Here is a 6,290-nt window from a genome sequence, read left to right on the forward strand (position 1 = left end):
GTGACATCTTATTTCTTTCCTTCTCTAATAACTTTCTATTATGTGAATACACTAGTTCCCTCTCTTTCATTACTGTACTTTTAGGTGGCTTAGGAGGTATACTGTGAATAGAATTATTAAGAATATTCTGGCTCTCCAGGCATCCTCATTAGAGTGACTTTGTCTTTAAGCCCTGCATGGCAATCCCTGATGCACCGCCATGATGCCCAGGGAAGATAGGGTGACCTGGAAGGCCAGCTGCTTCCTTAAGATCATCCGACTTTTGGATGATTAGCCAAAATGCTTCATTGTGGGAGCAGACAGTGGGGCTCCAAGCAGATGCAGCAGATGCACATGTCCCTGAAAGGGAAGGCCATGGTGCTGATGAGCAAGAACATCATGATGCGCAAGGCCACCAGGGGCCACCTGAAAAACAACCCCGCTCTGGAGAAGCTGCTGCCTCACATCTGGGGGAGTGTGTGCTTTTTGTTCACCAAGGAGGACCTCACCGAGATTAGGGACATGCTGCTGGCCAATTAGGTGCCTGCTGCTGCTCCTGCTTGTGCTATCGCCCCCTGTGAGGTCACTGTGCCAGCTCAGAACACAGGTCTGGGGCCTGAGAAGAAAACTTCCTTCTTCCAGGCTTTGGGCATCACCACTAGAATCTCCAGAGACACCATTGAAATTCTTTTTTTTTTTTTTGAGTTTTTACTTTTATTCTATTTTTAAAAATTTATTCTTGTTACAGCTCAATGGTTATCCCATCCCTTGTATCCTCCCATTCTTCCCTCCCTCCCATTTTCCCCTTACTCCTCTCCCCTATGACTGTGCCTGAGGGGGACTTCCTCCCCTTTATATGCTCATAGGGTATCAAGTCTCTTCTTGGTAGCCTGTGATGTGTAGCTGATGAAAACTGGAGACAATGTAGGCGCCAGCGAGGCCACACTGCTGAACATGCTCAACATCTCGCCCATCTCCTTTGGGCTGATCATCCAGCAGGTGTTTGACAATGGCAGCACTTACAGCCCTGATGAGCTTGACATCACTGAGCAGACTCTTCACTCTGGCTTCCTAGAGGGTGCTGGAAATGTTGCCAGCATTTGTCTGCAGATTGGTTTTCTGACTGTTGCCTCGGTGCCACATCCTATCATCAGTGGGTACAAGAGGGTCCTGGCTTTGTCTGTGGAGACTTACTACACCTTCCCTCTTGCTGAGAAGGTCAAGGCCCTTTTAGCTGATCCATCAGTGTTTGTGGCTGCTGCCGTTGCAGCCCCAGACAAGGCTAAAGCCGAGGAAGAGTGGGAGGAATCAGATGAGGAAATGGGCTTTGGTCTCTTTGACAAATCACCTCTCAAAGCCAGCTTAACTTGAGAAACATGGAAATAAAGTCATACTTCTCTTAATTTTTTTTCAATTTTTTTCCTCCTTTATTAATTTATTCTTGTTACATCTCAATGGTTATCCCATCCCTTGTATCCTCCCATTCTTCCCTCCCTCCCAATTTCCCCTTATTCCCCTCCCCTATGACTGTTCCTGAGGGGGATTACCTCCCCCTCTATATGATCATAGGGTATCAAGTCTCTTCTTGGTAACCTGCTGTCCTTCCTCTGATTGCCACCAGGTCTCCCCGTCCAGGGGACATGGTCAAAGGTGAGGCACCAGAGTATGTGAGAAAGTAATATCCCACTCTCCACTCTACTGTGGAGAGTGTTCTGTCCATTGGCTAGATCTGGGTAGGGGTTTAAGGTTTACCGCCTGTATTGTCCTTGGCTGGTGCCTTAGTTTGAGCGGGACCCCTGTGCCCAAATCTGCCTATCATAATGTTCTACTTGTAGGCTTCTAGGACCCTCTGGTTCCTTCTACTTTGCCATTCTCCCATGATTCTCTCATCTAGAGTCCCACGAGAATGTCCTCTCCTCTGTCGCAGTTTCCTGGTAAGTGAAGGCTTTCGTGGGACATGCCCGTTGGGCTAATATGCAGATATAAGTGAGTATATACCATTTGAATCTTTCTGCTTCTGGGTTAACTCACTTATTATGATCATTTCTAGCTCAATCCATTTATCCACAAATTTCGGGAATTCCTTGTTTTTAATAGCTGAATAGTATTCCATAGTGTATATGTACCACAGTTTCTTTATCCATTCTTCTATTGAGGGACACTTAAGCTATTTCCATGTTCTGGCTATTATGAATAAGGCTGCTATGAACATGGTTGAGCAAATTTTCTTGCTGTGTGCTGGAGCATCTTCTGGGTATATTCCAAGGAGTGGAATAGCTGGGTCTTGAGGAAGCCCTATTCCCATTTTTCTGAGATAGCACCAGATAGATTTCCAAAGTGGTTGTACTAGTTTGCATTCCCACCAGCAATGAAGGAGTGTTCCTCTCTCCCCACATCCTCGCCAGCATGTGGTGTCGCTTGAATTTTTGATCTTAGCCATCCTGATGGGTGTAAGATGGAATCTCAGCGTTGTTTTGATTTGCATTTCCCTGATGATTAAGGAGGTTGAGCATTTCTTTAAGTGTTTCTCAGCCATTTGATATTCCTCTGTTGAGAATTCTCTGTTTAGTTCCATGCCCCATTTCTCGATTGGGTTATTTGGTTTGGTGGTATTTAATTTCTTGAGTTCTTTATATATTTTGGATATTAGACCTTTGTCAGATGTGGGGTTGGTGAAGATCTTTTCCCAGTCTGTAGGCTGTCGCTTTGTTCTCTTTACCGTGTCACCTGCCTTACAGAAGCTTCTCAGCCTCATGAGGTCCCATTTATTAATTGTTGACATTAATGCCTGGGCTGTTGGTGTTCTGTTCAGGAAGTTGTCTCCTGTGCCAATATGTTCCAGGCTCTTTCCCATTTTTTCTTCTAAGTGATTTAGTGTCTCTGGTTTTATGTTGAGGTCTTTAATCCACTTGGATTTGAGTTTTGTACAAGGTGACAAATATGGGTCCAGTTGCATTTTTTTACACATAGACATCCAGTTAGACCAGCACCATTTGTTGAAGATGCTATCCCTTTTCCATCGAATGGATTTGGCTTCTTTGTCAAAAATCAAATGACCATATTGTGTGTGGATTCATATCTGGGTCTTCGATTCGATTCCACTGATCAACCGGCCTGTTGCTGTGCCAGTACCATGCTGTTTTAATTACTATTGCTTTATAGTACAGTTTGAGATCAGGTATGGAGACTCCTCCAGAGCACCTTTTATTGTACAAGATTGTTTTAGCTATTCTGGGTTTTTTGTTTTTCCATATGAAGTTCAGAATTGAACTTTCAATGTCTTTAAAAAATTGTGTAGGTATTTTGATAGGGATTGCATTGAATCTGTAGAGTGCTTTCGGTAGGATGGCCATTTTTATTATGTTAATTCTCCCGATCCATGAGCAAGGTAGATCCTTCCATCTTCTCATGTCATCTTCAATCTCTTTCTTTAGGGTTTTGAAATTTTTTTCAAACAGGTCCTTCACTTGCTTAGTAAGAGTAACTCCTAAGTACTTTATATTGCTTGTGGCTAATGTGAAGGGTGTAGTTTTCCTAATTTCTTCCTCTGCAAGCTTATCATTTGTGTATAGGAAGGCTACAGACTTTTTTGAGTTAATTTTGTATCCAGCCAATTTGCTGAAGGTGTTTATCAGCTGTAGGAGTTCTCTGGTGGAATTTTGAGGGTCACTTATGTAGACTATCATATCATCTGCAAATAGGGATAATTTGACTTCCTCCGTTCCCATTTGAATACCCTTGATCTCCTTATGTTGTCTTATTGCTCTGGCTAGAACTTCAAGTACTATATTGAAGAGATATGGAGAGAGTGGGCAGCCTTGCCTTGTTCCTGATTTTAGAGGAATTTCCTTGAGTATCTCACCATTTACTTTGATTTTGGCTATTGGCTTCCTATATATAGCCTTTATTATGTTGAGGAAAGTGCCTTGTATTCCCGATCTCTCTAAAACTTTAAACATGAATGGGTGTTGGATTTTATCAAATGCTTTCTCTGCATCCAAAGAGATGATCATGTGGTTTTTTATTTTCATTTTGTTTATGTGGTGGATTACATTGATGGATTTCCGTATATTAAACCATCCCTGCATGCCTGGAATGAAGCCTACTTGGTCATGATGAATGATATCTCTGATGTGCTCTTGTATTCGTTTTGCAAGTATTTTATTTAGTATTTTTGCATCGGTGTTCATCAGAGAAATTGGTCTGAAATTCTCTTTCTTTGTTGAGTCTTTGTGAGGTTTAGGTATCAATGAGACTATGGCCTCATAGAATGAGTTTGGTAATGTTCCATCCCTTTCTATCTTTTGGAGTAGCTTGAAGAGTATCGGTATTAGCTTGCCCTTGAAGGTCTGGTAGAATTCTGCACTGAAGCCATCTGGCCCTGGGCTTTTTTTGGTTGGGAGACTATCAATGATTACTTCAATTTCTGTAGGGGAAATGGGACTATTTAGCTTGTTTATCTGTTCTTCACTCAACTTTGGCAAGTGAAATTGATCAAGAAAATCGTCCATTTCCCTTAGATTTTCAAATTTTGTGGCATATATGCCTTCAAAGTAGGATCTTATGATTCTTTGTATTTCTTCAGTGTCTGTTGTTATGTCTCCCTTTTCATTTCTGATTTTGTTGATTTCAATACTGTCTCTCTGCCTTTTAGTTAGTTTGGCTAATGGTCTGTCTATCTTGTTGACTTTCTCAAAGAACCAGCTCTTGGTTTTGTTGATTCTTTGGACTGTTTTCTTAGTTTCTAATTTGTTAATTTCACCCCTGAGTTTGATTATTTCCAGACGTCTACTCCTTTTGGGTGTTTCTGCTTCTTTTTTTTCTAGGGCTTCCAGTTGTGTCGTTAAGGTGTTTATGTGCGATGCTTCCAATTTCTTTTTAAAGGCACTTAGTGCTATGAATTTTCCTCTTAGCACTGCTTTCAATGTATCCCACAAATTTGGGTATGTTGTTCCTTCATTTTCATTGAATTTCAGAAACTCCTTGATTTCTTTCTTTATTTCTTCCCTGACCCAGGTGTCATTTAGCAGAGAGTTGTTTAGTTTCCACATACGTGTAGGCTTTTTGTTATTTCTGTTGTTGTTGAATTGCAGCCTAAGCCCATGATGATCTGATAGGATACAAGGTATTATTTCAATCCTCTTGTATCTGTTGAGGCTTTCTTTGTGAGCTACAATGTGATCAATTTTGGAGAAGGTTCCATGGGGTGCAGAGAAGAAGGTATATTCTTTCTTGTTTGGGTGAAAAGTTCTATAGATATCTGTTAGATCCATTTGACCCATGGCATTGGTTACTGATGTTATTTCTCGGCTTAGTTTCTGTTTCGATGACTTGTCCTTCAGTGAGAGTGGGGTGTTGAAGTCTCCCACTATTATTGTGTGGGGATCGATGTGTGGTTTAAGCCTTTTTAGCAGATCTTTTACAAATGTGGGTGCCCTTGTATTGGGAGCATAGATGTTCAGAATTGTGATGTCATCTTGGTTGACTTTACCTTTGATGAGTATGAAGTGTCCATCCTCATCCCTTTTGATTAATCTTGGTTGAAAATCTATTTTGTTCGATATTAAAATGGCTACGCCTGCTTGCTTCTTGTGTCCATTTGCTTGGAATATTTTTTTCCAACCTTTTATCCTGAGGTAATGCCTATCATTATGGGTGAGATGTGTTTCTTGAATGCAGAAGAAATGTTGGATCCTGTTTATGCACCCATTCAGTTAGTCTGTGTCTTTTTATTGGAGAATTGAGACCATTGATGTTGAGAGATATTAACGACCAGTTACTATTAAGAGTCTTAATTTTGATGTTGGTTCCAGTTGCGCGTTTGTGTAGTTGTGTTTTTGCCATGGTATAGTTATCTATTTCCTGGGTAGTTTTGGTTGTAGCTTGACCCTTTGGGATGGAGTTTTCCTTCTAGTACCTTCTGTAAAGCTGGATTTGTGGATAGGTACTGTTTGAATTTGGTTTTGTCATGGAATATTTTGTTTTCTCCATCAATGGTTATTGATAGTTTTGCTGGGTAAAGTAGTCTGGCCTGGCATCTGTGGTCTCTTAGGGTTTGCAGGATCTCTGTCCAGGCCCTTCTGGCTTTGATGGTCTCTGCTGAGAAGTCGGGTGTAATTCTGATAGGTTTGCCATTAAATGTTATTTGGCCCTTTTCCCTTGCAGCTTTTAATATTTTTTCTTTGTTCTGTATGTTTTGTGTTTTGATTACTATGTGACGGGCAGTTTTTCTTTTCTGGTCAATTCTATTTGGTGTTCTGTATGCCTCTTGTATGTTTATAGGCATCTCTTTCTTTAGATTGGGGAAATTT

At 41.1% G+C, this 6,290-nt stretch overlaps 1 pseudogene across 1 annotated transcript; it reads left to right on the top strand.

Annotated features, from left to right (window-relative positions):
* The first annotated feature begins 249 nt into the window (after positions 1–249).
* On the top strand, positions 250–1,350 carry LOC311579771 (large ribosomal subunit protein uL10-like; annotated as a pseudogene). Its single transcript has 2 exons — positions 250–681; positions 883–1,350. The product of its transcript is annotated as a large ribosomal subunit protein uL10-like (transcript).
* Positions 1,351–6,290: the final 4,940 nt, after the last annotated feature.

Source organism: Acomys minous (assembly GCF_964271855.1).
Source record: "Acomys minous genome assembly, chromosome: 12".
Classification (NCBI taxonomy): domain Eukaryota; kingdom Metazoa; phylum Chordata; class Mammalia; order Rodentia; family Muridae; genus Acomys; species Acomys minous.